Source organism: Leopardus geoffroyi, chromosome D1 (assembly GCF_018350155.1).
Source record: "Leopardus geoffroyi isolate Oge1 chromosome D1, O.geoffroyi_Oge1_pat1.0, whole genome shotgun sequence".
In the NCBI taxonomy this organism is placed as follows: Eukaryota; Metazoa; Chordata; class Mammalia; order Carnivora; family Felidae; genus Leopardus; species Leopardus geoffroyi.
In genome coordinates this window covers 56,970,901-56,983,568 of record NC_059329.1, presented here as the reverse complement: position 1 = coordinate 56,983,568, position 12,668 = coordinate 56,970,901, and positions in this window count along the sequence as shown.

The window sequence follows — 12,668 nt, the reverse complement described above, 5'->3', positions numbered from 1 at the left end:
GTACTCTGCTTTCTAAAACAAATAGACTATTGAAAAAGTTTTAAATGGGCATCTCTTTCATCATAACACAAAGAGTCATATAATGTTGAAAGAATAAATGTAGAGAACTGCTAATTTACCCCTTACAAATAGTTTTATAATAGTTATTGATACCATTTTTAAAAATCCAATGATCGATTTTATTTTTGTGTGTTTTGTTAGATTGCTTAACGTCTGAGGACCTTTGGGCTTGAGAGGAATACGCGCTACTCCATGAACTTCAGCGCTCAATTTATCAAACTCGTATTCACTAAAACATTGAATGCCTCTTGAATATCTAAACAATAACAAATTTGATTAAACTGCCTTCAACAGAAATATCAGTTACAAATTTAGTATAGCTGATCCTTTTGAGCATTTCAAGCACCATAAATAGTATATAAAACATAAGTCCAGTGATTGTAAAAGATTCCCTTATCCCAAAATGGAGTACAGAAGAGCTGATGCCATAGATTTAACTTTGTCAGTTATTATTATGGTTACACCTTTGGGGAGTTCTAATTTTTAAACCTCCCCAGAGTTTTAAAGACTTCATCAGGTTCCCCTCCTCACCCCCACACACCTTCCTAGCTATTTAGTAATAGCATATCCAAAGGGAAACGAGTACCATTTAAGACAAGTACTATTTCCACTGGGAGCATTTACATGTGAGGTTGGAGGCCTGGAATCACAGACAGCTGGCTTCTCCTCAGTGGGTGGAGAATACCTGAGCACAGGAGAAGCCTGAAAGAATGGAGCCAGGCAGAAACTGTCCTAATGGTATCTACTAGACTTCTCCCTGTTATGGGACCTAATAAGCCCCCAGTGTTTTGTTTTTTTTTTTTAATTTTGATTTTATTTATCTCTGAAGCTAGTTTGAGTTGAGTGTATACAGCTTGCAAGTGAAAGAATATGAATGCCCATCCTCACAGAAAATTGGATTACTTGGTACCACAACCTGTTAACCACTACCTGGAGCAGAACTTCATTAACTTTCACTGCAGTCTACTCAAGTTAACAGCATTGCCTAAAGGGTACATTACCAGGAGAGACCTTGGGATAGAATGCAGGAAGGACTAGGCTAGGAGGGATCAAGAGTCCAGGGTCTTTGTCCTAGAGCTTACCACTGACCTGTTGGGCAACTTTGTGCCAACCACTGGCCCTCTCTGGAAATCAATTTATTCAGCTATATAGCAGGAGCATACTTCTTGCCCTAGCACTCACTGGGAGTTATGTGGGTCTGATGAGGTAGTGAATCCTCAAAAGGGTTTAGGAACCAGTGCTGTGTCATGTAAATAGAGGATAAGTTACCGTTCACCCGTTGATCTCCCTTATTCATCAGCATTGGCAACATTTGAAAGTCAAATGCTGAAAATGAAGGTGATGGATGGAAGGGAGCAGAAGAAGGCAGGGTCCACTGAGGAGGGCACTTCAAGGGTGGACAGCCATCTTGCCTCACCTCTCTCATGTGCTTAGCAAACTGTAGGCCCATGATTTTGCCCAACCATCTGATTTTGCCCCAGATCTTTTGTTCCCTTTCTGCGAGGAATGATCCAGCCTGTGTATAGAAGAGGGAAATCTCAACCCAGGTAGGAAGGGACTTGGGCTGAGTCATCTTTGTTTTCTGTGCCCACCAAAGTGCTAGCCATGGCAAGACTATAGGAAAAGAAGTGTGGAAGGGGAATAGCATTTGTAAAGTGCCTAGTGTGGGTTGAGTTATACATACATTCTCTCTTTAATTCAACAACCCATTTTAGAGATGGAAACGTTGAGACTCAACAAGGTTACATGACGTGTTCCAAAGTCACACACCTGTAAATGATAAAGTCAGATCTGATTCCAAACCAATATTTTTGTCATATGGCAAATAAGTGGCAGAACTGTGGGTGATGCTTACCTTGCCGGTTGATGTGAGGTAGGGACAGTGCCTCTTAATTCCTTGGAACATGGTGGGCATTCAGCAGCTGGTAAGAGCCTGGTGATGATGATTCCTGTAATAATGACACGTCTCACATTTGCACTAAAGTGGCTTCTCAGACCAAAGGTCTTCCCCTTTTATTTCACCCAAGAGAGAAATGCATTAGTTTCTTTGCTTGGAAGCCCAGATCTAGCTGGAGATTATTTTCTAGGACCTCCAAACTTCAGCAAAACAGCTGCCTCCCACAACCCACAGTCATGCTAAATGTAGATTGTGCTGTCATCAATTAGGAATAGAATCAGAGTGAGAGCATGGATTCTCTTGAGGGGTAAACATAGAATTTTATCAGGTGAAGCTGACTTAGTGCTGAATGAGAAGGGTCCGGGCCAGCAGGCACCGGGCTGGTCTCCAATTGAGCCACAAGTTCGAGATAGCAACTCTACTTCTGCCTTTCCCCACTGTGGGCCAGTCCCTGGAGCCGTACCCAGTGGCCAGGTCTGAGCCCATCAGGCCATGTAGATGGTCCTCCATACATTGTCTCTCATCCTCACAACCACCATGGAAGCAAGACATTATTGTCCCCAGCCTACAGACAAGGAAACTGAGCCTTGGAAAGTTTAAATGATTGGGCAGATATCTTAACTATAATTTCCTCTGTAAAAACTAGGATAATAAAAGTATCTCATAGGGTTGTTGTGAGGGTTAAGTGAGAAAATGTATTTAAACTTAGATAAAAATTTAAAAAGTGCCTGGCAGATATTCAAAAAGTGGGATCTGTCGTGATTATTATGATTTTTCCCTGTAGTAATCATATTAGCCCATCCAGTGTGCACAGTGTGGTAGCAGTACTTTTCAAGCTTGTGTGTGCATATGAATCAACTGGAGAAGTTAAAAAAGATAGGCTCCTGCCCCCACCGCAAGAATCTAATTTGGTAGGTCTGGGATTGGGCCTGAGAATTTGCATTTATAACAAGCTCCCAAGTAATGCTGCAGGCCCACAGACTACTCTTTGATAACCTGTTTCAGTACTCACCTCTCCATCCATTGTCCCACCTGCCTCCTACTCACACCCTTACCAGCTCCATGATGTAGGAGGAACATACAATGCTACTAATGTCCATGTGGAGCCAACTTTTATTTCCCAAATAGTGTCTAACTTGGTTCTTTAGCTTGCCAGTGAGCTGTATTTTTCCTGGGTCAGGAATTTAGCTTTCCCATGGCATGATAATTTCCTGGGATTCCTATTGATTTTCTTGCCAAGTCTCATGGAGATTAAAGGTGACACCAGAGGTTGGGCACAGACCTAGGCCTGCTGGCACAGGGTGCTTTTTCCATCTGTAAAGCAGATTTGCAAGACTCCTATACTTAGCCAAGTACTGGGGAAGAAGTAGAAAAAGAGGCCTTGCGTTAGTTGGGTGGCTGAGGACTCAGCCCTGTGAAGACGAACTTGTTATACATGCAGAGGTGAGAGTGAGGGTCACAGTTAAGCCTGGAGAGTTGCCAAGCTAGAGCTTGCTGAACTCTATTAGTATGAGGGTCCAATGTGAAATTCAGGGGATAAGGGATAGGGCTACATGGTACCCATCAAGCAGACAGTAATGACCCTATGTGTGGTATAGATGGTCATTTTCTGTCCTAGGTGGCCATGCTGTGTGTGGCCATAGGCAAAGGTCCTCCTTATTGTCTCCTGATAACCTCTCCTTAGCTCCTTCCCCTCAAGGGCCTTAGTCCCAGATCTCTTTGGATTGAGACACTGGAAAATGGTCAGGAAGTTCTAGTGCCCTTTTTGCTATTCTATGTGCCTGATTTGAAGCTGAGATTTCTGTATTGAAACTGAAAGATGGTTATAGGCCATGGAGTTTGGGTTAAGGCCGAGTCCTATGAGCAGGTATGAGCTTTGAGGGGAGGGTACAATGTCCATTTGTTCACCATATTATTCCATCCCCTGGCATAGTACTCAATAAAAATCTGTTGAATGAATGAATGGCCATTCCACACTGAATCCTCCAAAATTGAGAACTCAGAGGTGGATATTAGGATATGACACCCTCGCCTTTCCTGACCTCACTCCTTTGGTTTGAGACTTGATGGCATATAAATGACCCAGAAGATGGTCCCTGGTAGCCCAAGTTATAGTGAACCCTGTATTCAAGGAGGTACTATTAAGAAGATCCTAGGCTGGGGCTGAGGAACACCTTCTTTGTCATTCCAGTAATCCAGGTTTGCTCCACGGTCTATGTTGTTACTGGAAAACCTTTCCTAGAGCCTGATCTGAAGACTGTCATCTGCTGTGTTGTCAAGCATTGAGAGATGCTTGGGTGAGCTCATTTGGCCTGGAGCCTTGAAAGTTGAGAGTGATGCTCTCTCCCAAGGTCAGCGTGATGGTAGCAGGAATCAGTGAGAGAAGACCTAAAGCAGAAGCCGAATCTTGACGCCAGAGTCAGGTGTGGCAACTGCCTTCCATCTCTCATGGGAAGGTCTCCTCTTGCTGGAAAGTAAGTTTCCTTATAACACTCAGGAGGATAGGGGTGGGGATCGCGGGTAGGGTTCCATGTTTGCTTTCCAGGCCAGTGAGTAACCCAGTGCTTCCAAAGTTGTGAGTGGAGGAGACAGGCCTTCATATTAAGCCCAAAGTCAGAAGGTAGGGCAGATCCTCCCTCATCAGACCTCCCTGAACCCTATGGAGCCTGACAAAAAGGTCAGGCTGCAGAAACACTTATACATTCTCAGGAGCTGAGGCTGATCCCACCAGCTAGGGACAGACGAGTTCCAGGTTCAGGAGCTCAGGTAGGTGATATGTTTGGGCAAGGCTGCTGCTTTTCATGTATCATACAAAAGTGCCTGGCCAGGAGGCAAGTGGGGCCCCAAATCCACCAGCATGGAGCTCCCCAAGCCATGTACCTGTAAGGCAGCAAATGCCTTTTTTCTAATTAGTACTGGGTAGACCATGGAAACCCCTGGGTTTGGGTGTCTGAGGATAAGAATGACTTCCTCAGATCTCTGGACTGAGGAGCCCATACCTGGCATCTCTGGGAGGTGCTGGGACCAAGAGTTGCCTCTCCTCCTTGCCATGTCTGAGAGAGGGTGACCTGGGCCTGGGATATGGTTGCTCTGTATCCAGACAATTCTCAAAAGGGGCCTGTGTACTTGGCAGTGGGACCTCTGGCCTGTGGGTAAGGATTAGTAAAAGACTTTGTGAAAGGACTTGGCTGGAGGGAGGGTAACACTTAAATGACATTTAAGAGAATGTAATTCATTGAATAGAAACTTACGGAACAGAGCAAAATGATAGGAAATTAGGGTTATGCCAGGAATCAAGAGGAAGCTTGGAGCAGCAGTAAAGGCTCTTAGTCTTCTTTCTTTTTTTAGCTCTCACTCCTTCCCTCTTCCTTCCTTTCTTCCTTCTTTTTGTTCTGTTTTGTTTAAACTAGCTATGTGAGACCTTGGGCAATTCATTAAACTTGTTGAGCCTGCATTTCCTCTCTGTAAAGTGGGCACAATAACATGAACCTCAGGTTGTTGAGAGGATTCAGAGTGTGTCTATGTGATGCAATGGGACAGGGATGGGCAAGCTTATCCTCTCCATCCCTGCCTTGTTCCCCTCTTGTATTCATCTCTGGGTGGTGCCAGTGGGCCTGAGGCAGTTTGTCAGAGAGTCTAGAGCCCTAAGGCGTCCCCCTTGTATTGAGGGAACCATGCTGACCCACGGAGGAAGCCTGGCTACTGGCAACTGGGAGGGTTGGTGCTGGTGAAGGCAGTAGCCCCCACCATGTCCTGTCAGGCTGTCTAGTCAGTCTTCTCCACTCCTCTGGGGTGGGAGAGATTACCTGCTTTGTATAAAAGAAGAAATAGAAGCTTAGACTTGCGCAGGTACGGTGTTGAAGGTCACAGAGCAAGTGATGGAACTGAGGCTGGAACCAGGTTTTCTGGTCCAGAGACTCTCTGGAGTCAGCAGCCCACTTTTCTTGCACTTTGGTAACCCCAGGAACTATCCAGGTTTGGGTTGAGAACAGTTCCCCACGCACAGAATGACAGTCCTGAGTGGGGGCCAAGAGAGAAAGTTGAGGAGCAGGGATCTCTGTGAGTTTGCCTCACCTTCTCCTGGTCTCCTGGGCCTGACACTTGCTCAAAGTCCTGCTGGAACAAGATCCAGGTGGTCAAACCTTTACTGAGGCCCTGCCCAAGACAGGTACATCAGTGCAATTGTTTAGTTTAATGCTCCCCATGGCCCTGTGAGACTGTCATCACTACCCCACATTTAGATGAGAAAAGTGAGGCTCAGGGATTGGCAGTGATTTGCCCAAGGTCATACAAAGTCAGGCTCACCTCAGCCTGCGTGCTCTCAGACCAGGGTTTCACCTGAAGCCCTGTGGCACTGCCAACATCGTCCACCAGGTGGCAATCTTCCCCCAACTTGCCGTGGGCTACAGGCAACCACAAGCCTGTGGTTGGCAATCCCAGCAGTCTCTTCCTGGTCTGTCAAAACTGCTCTGAAGCACCACTTAGTACCTGTTGTTCCCAAGGGGAAACTGATGCCTGAGAGGGGCCATGGCTTTCCAGAGAAGGACGTCCTGTGTGTGTGCCTGAGCACAGGATCCGCCTCACTCCAGTTCCATTTGAGACTGATGAACCTGATGACCTGTCTGTTGTTAGCTGAGAGATAGTGGCCATGATTTCCTTGGCACTTGTCTACCCCCTGTGTTGTCAAGGCCTCGCTCAGTGGTGGCAGTTGAGTTGTCCTTTGACTCTGTCAGAGGTCCAAGGCCCAGTCTCTTCTGTAGGTGGGGTCGCCCTTACTTGGCTTAAGGCAGTCTGTACAGCCCAACGTATACATGCCCTATTCCAACCTGTGTGCTCTTTGTGTGGAACACGGGAACTTCTGTGATCTTCTTCCATGCCTGCCTACAGTCAGAAAGAACTAGGAGGGGGTCCTCTGAATCCTACCTGGAACACCACCTTCCCCCGCTCAGTGGGATTCCTGCCACAGGATCACTCTACCAGAAACTTCGTTCCAGTCTCTGTGCTGCTCGGTGGCAGTCCCAAGGTGGGCCTGTGGGTTCCCAGCTCAGCAAGCTTCCTGCCTGGGTAAGGGAGGGAGGTTCCCCTCTAGCAGGCAGGCCCAGTTACCCTGAGGAGCTCTGGAATAGTCCCCATTCTCCATCATGACAGTAACTTCTCCACAGGAACAGAGCACTCCTCACAGGGCTACACTGATGTCCCCCACCCCCCAACTCCGTTTTCCCTCCTAAGTCCTCCATGTGTCTCTTTACAGTCTCTTTACAGTCTCCACGGAGTGTGGTCTTAGAGCCTCCTGTCTTCAGCTGGGTGCCTCCTCTGCAATCCCACAAGTCTGAGACCTCAGGGGAAGTCCTGCTCTACATCCTGTCAAGGAAAGGTCATGGCAGTTACCTTTGCAAACACTGAAAAGGTTTAGTTTTGAAGTGAGGGAGACTGGGGGCTCCACGAAGGCAGGGACCTGCCGTTTGAGTTCTGTGCTGTCAGCACCCATCACAGGGCCTGCGTGGAGCAGGCCTGGGGTAGGTTTCTCCTGTGAGTGAGGGGCCCTGAGGTGACCCCCCCCCCATATTAGGTTGCGTCATCTCTCAGAGCAGGATGCGTCATCTCCCTCTGTAGTCCCCACATTCCTCCGTGCAGGAAGTGGGAGGATGGGGAACGGAACAAAGATTTATGGATGCAACACCACACAGCTGTGACTTCAGGGTTTCCATGCTTCTCTCATTTTCATGCCTCCTCGGTGATTTTTGCTAAATCCATGTATTCTTAATATTTTTCTTTAGCATATTTTGTGTACATGCCTAATTTCACTATCTCCTAATAGTACTCATGAAATCAAAGGTTTCATATGTTTTATTTTTTCCTAATACACCCTAAAATAAATATGTAGCTATTAAAGAAAATTAGCAGAAACCACTGACAAACACCTATGTGCCACCAGTGACGTATGTACCAAACTTGGGATGTTCGTTTTTCACAAAACCCTATGAGGTCAGTAATGTCATTTCTGGTTTCACAGGTGAAGAAATAGAAGCTCCGAGAGGTGAACTGCCCTGGCCAAGGTCACACAGAGTCTTCCCATCTTGACCCCTCTGCTTACAGATAGGGGAGGGGAAGGGAGGATGTGTGCTTAAGAGGGGATCTGCAGTGAAGGGGGATGGGGGGCATCTCCCAATGAGAAATGACAAAGACAGAGAAGATGGGAAGAAGTGGGGGCAGGACTCCACATCAGAAAGGCAAATGACCTGAGTCTTGATGTCCTATGCACAGTAATGGCCATGAAAATAGCTGCAGATTTGCCTGCATTTGTGTGACCAAGATTTATTGTGCCAGCAGCTCCGGTAATTGGATGATGAAAGCACTGCAGCTGGGACTGCTGGCTGGAGATTAATTATTAGGGAGGAGGGGGAGTGGCTGGGATGATGCCTGGCCTGGTGGTGGTTATCTGTAACCCCCTGCAAGAGTAGGCAGCCAGACCTCAGCAAGCCGGTGGACCCCTCCCCACTCAGCTGATACCCAGAGAGGGAGACCACTGGCCCAGAGAATCGCCATTCCATGTTTCATGGCAGAGTGGGGTGGGAGCTCCTTGGGAGGAAGCCTATTCCTGGGAAGGACCAGCAGCTATAGCAGCAGGAAGAGCCTGGGCTTGGAGTCAGGAGGTCAGAGGGGTAATTCCAACTTTGTCACTTTCTGGCTTTGTAGCCTTGGAAAGGTGGCAATATCTTTGAGCCTCAGTTTCCCTAGCTGTAAAATGGGGAGGATGGTGCTGACTTTACTAGGAAGTTGTGAGGATCCAAAGAGATTATTAAGCCCTCTGTAGACCCAGGACCCACTCTGGGGAAGCTTTTATGCTCACCCTCACTGCTCAGGTCTGGCCCTTTTCCCCACTGTCTGGGTCCTGCATGCCCCTTCTTATCCCCCCAGAGCCCTAAACCTTGGTGCCCAGCCACTGTGGGCACTTTCTGCATGAACATCAAGGGTCCCCAGTGGGATGGGGATACCCAAGACGGACTAGGAGTTGGGGAATCCTAAGAAGAGACCCTGAGGGGAAGGCAGGTTTGGGGAATGAATGGATCAGTCCTGAGTCCAACCATCTCTTGCAGCTAGGAGAGCCTCTTGCTGGCATCTGATTCTGCTCCCACTTAATAGGGCTATGGCTGAGCTTTCAAGGATTTATCATCCCCCTCTCTCAGGAGCAACAGGGTCTGAGGGTAAGAGCTGGGGATGAAGAGAAGCAGTCCTGGTTCACTTGGGGCAGAAGGAGTGGGCTCTGGAGGAAGAATGCTCTTGGATTCTAACTCTAGCTCTGCCACTAACCCAGCTAGCTGTGTCCAACTTTTGCTTGCATGTGACCTTTCATGTCTACAACCAACTCCATGGTTTCTCCCTCTGGTCCACCTTGGAGTCTTTACTTCTTACTGCCAGATGCTCCCACCCTTCCCAATTCATATGCATCACAGAGGGAATCTGGCCATGATCAGGAGGTCACAAGGCCCTCATAGATCTGTGGTGTGGGTACAGGCCTCTGGACTACCATACCTCTTAGCGTATGAGGGTTGAGGTTGGATGCGTACAAAGGGCCCCACAGGGTGCCTGGCACATGGTAGGTACTTGGAAGAGTTCGAAACTCAGAAATCCCCCTCACACCACAGACCTTTCTCCTGGCCCCTTCCCTTTGCCTTCACCCTCATGGAGGCCTCCAACCTTGGATTCCCTCACCCCTGCAACTTTTCTTGACCTCCCTCTCCTCCTCTCCTGGCCAGCCTGGACTTGGGATGGGGTGATTGTCCCATCCAGAGCCTTTTCGGTGCCCTGCACTCCCCACCCCATATCCCAGCAAACCTTCTTCTGCTTAAAGTTCCAGACCCCAGTTCTGCCCTCTTTCCCAGACCTCCTGCCAAGGCCTATGTAACTGGGAAGGGAGTAGGTGACAACTAGAAGTATTCACTGAACACCTCTACATGCCTGGCCCTGTGCTTGGTGCTCTACCCATTTGTGTGATGAACCCTTCAGAGTTCCCCTTGGGTCAAAGCTTTGTCCAGATGGAAATACTGTGGTTTGTCATGATGAGAGGAAGTGAAGCCATGAGGCAAGCTGTTGGTGTGAGCTCAGCATCATGAATCCCTTCCAAGTGGCATTTCCATAGGCCACTTGGTATTTCCCACCTTCTCTCTGGCTTTACAAGATGAGTTAGCTAACAGCTAGTTTTTACTGACTACTAACAGCTAACTTTTATCAAGCACTTTATATGTGCCAGGCACTGATCTAAGCACTTTGCATGTACCAGTTCATTGGATCTTCATTATAACTCTATGGGATAGGCTCTGTCAATATCCCTGTTTCCAAAACAAGGACCTGATACTTCTGCATCATGTTAAGTAACTTAACCACAGTCACATCATTCTGGTGGAGTCAGGTTTTACAGCTAGGACTTCTCACTGGTGACCCCAAGCTCTTGACCCTTTGCTATAGCATAGTAGCCATAGAGCTGCCCCCACTGCAGTTCAAGGCCCTGGAGCCCATTTTCTGCCTGTTTCCTCCAGAAGTTTCCATCAATCACCACCCTTTGGTCCCCCAGACACCTTTAAGTTCTCTATCTCCTCCTCAAGTACTCAACATGTTTGCGACTTTCCCATGCCAGCAGCTCCCCCATCCCTGGTTCTGCTGTGGATACTCCTCTTTCTCGCCTGGTCATCACAGCCCATTTTCTGGAGTTTCTCCACCTGCTGTCCACACTTCCTCAGCCCTCTTCAAACTGACTTACCCTTCTCCCACTCTGCCCTAAGCATAGGGAGACGGTGCCCTCACCTTTCCAGAGGAAAAAATGTGTACCCATCAACAGCTGAAAAAAACCATCAATCAAACATGCAAATTGTAAAACGTGTTACAGATCTAGTACTTCTACAACAAAGTCATCCTCAAAATTAAAGACAGGAGCAAAGGCAAACACTGAAGACTTTGGTAAAACCCATCTGATGATGGCACTTGGGCCGAGTCTTCTCCATCACGCGGGAGTTCTGCCCTCTGCTCACATGTGCTCTAATGTCAGAGCCGCCAACATGGCATCCAAGTGTAGAGGCAACAGACCAATACTCGCACTGTCCCATTTTACTGCATACATGCAGTTCTTACTCTTCTTGGCTCATGTGGCTTCTTTCTTGGTAACTATGATTATTGGAAAACAGTCAAGATAAGTCTCCTTTTCTTCTTGGTGGTTTTGCTGTTATCATACCTCCCTAATGGTCTTTAGGCATTTCTCAGCTGTTCCTCCTATAATCTTTATAATCCATTTCTCAGCTCTTCCTCCTATAATCTTCTTTCCTTCACATCTCTCCTCTGTCTCTCTTCTTTTTTAAAAAAACTTTTTTGGGTGACCTGGGTGGCTCAGTTGGTTAAGCGTCTGATTCTTTTTTTTTTTTTTTTTTAACATATTTTTTTAATGTTTATTTACTTTGAGACAGAGAGAGACAGAGCTTGAGTGGGTGAGGGGCAGAGAGAGAGAGGGAGACACAGAATCCAAAGCAGGGTCCAGGCTCTGAGCTGTCATCACAGAGCCCAACTCAGGGCTTGAACTCGTCAACCTCGAGATCATGACCTGAGCAGAAGTCAGACACTCAACCCACTGAGCCACCCAGGCACCCCAAGCGTCTGATTCCTGATTTCAGCTCAGGTCATGATCTCACAGTTTGTGAGTTCGAGCCCCATGTCAGGCTCTGTGCTGATAGCACAGAACCTGCTTGGGATTCTTTCCCTCTTTCTCTCTCTCTCTCTCTCTGTCCCTCCCCTACTCATGCTCGTTCTCTCTCTCTCTCTCTCTCTCTCTCTCTCTCTCTCTCTCTCAAAATAAATATATAAACCTTTAAAAAATACATTTTTTATGTTTATTTTGAGAGACAGAGGTACAGAGCATGAGTGGGGGAGGGACAGAGAGAGGGAGACACAGGATCCAAAGCAGGCTCCAGGTTCTGAGCTATCAGCACAGAGCCTGATGTGGGGCTCGAACCCACAAACCATGAAATCATGGCCCCATCCAAAGTCAGATGCTTTACTGACTGAGCCACCCAGGTACCCCTCTGTCTCTCTTCCTAAAGCTTTCCTTTCATCATCTAGCTCAGGATTTCTGGGAAAGGTTGGATAGGAGTCGCTAGTGTGCCAGCCTCAAAAGATGTCCCCGGGCCTAATGCAGAGAGAGAATTCAGAGTCCTGGGTAGGATGTGTATAGACCTCTAAACCATTCAGTAACATGTGTCCATGAAGACTCCATTGCCAAGGTTCCCAATGACTGCTGTATGGAGCTTCTCTGCTGCACTGCTGTTTGCCCAGCCCAAGCCCAGTTTTTAGCTCTCATTTTACCAATCATTTGCTCCTTGAAGCAATTCCATTCCTCAGGGGCTGACATCACTTTGAACCACACTGATTCCTTATCTATCTTCCTGCTGCTCATCCTCTAAGGACTGGAATTCTCCTAAGTTCCAGCCTTGATCTTCCGTCCATTGTATACATACCTTCTAATGACCTAATCCACTCACACAACTATGACTACCCTTTTGTCAGCCACTCCTTGGCCAGAAGCATGCGTAGCCTCCATGAGTCCTGTCCTTTGCTTTCCACATCCAAACAACTGCAGAAATCAGATGGATCCTATGCTCTCTTTGACTCTCTGGAAACTGTAGAGCACAGTTGAAAGGGTATGGGGCTTTAGGGTTGAACAGACCTG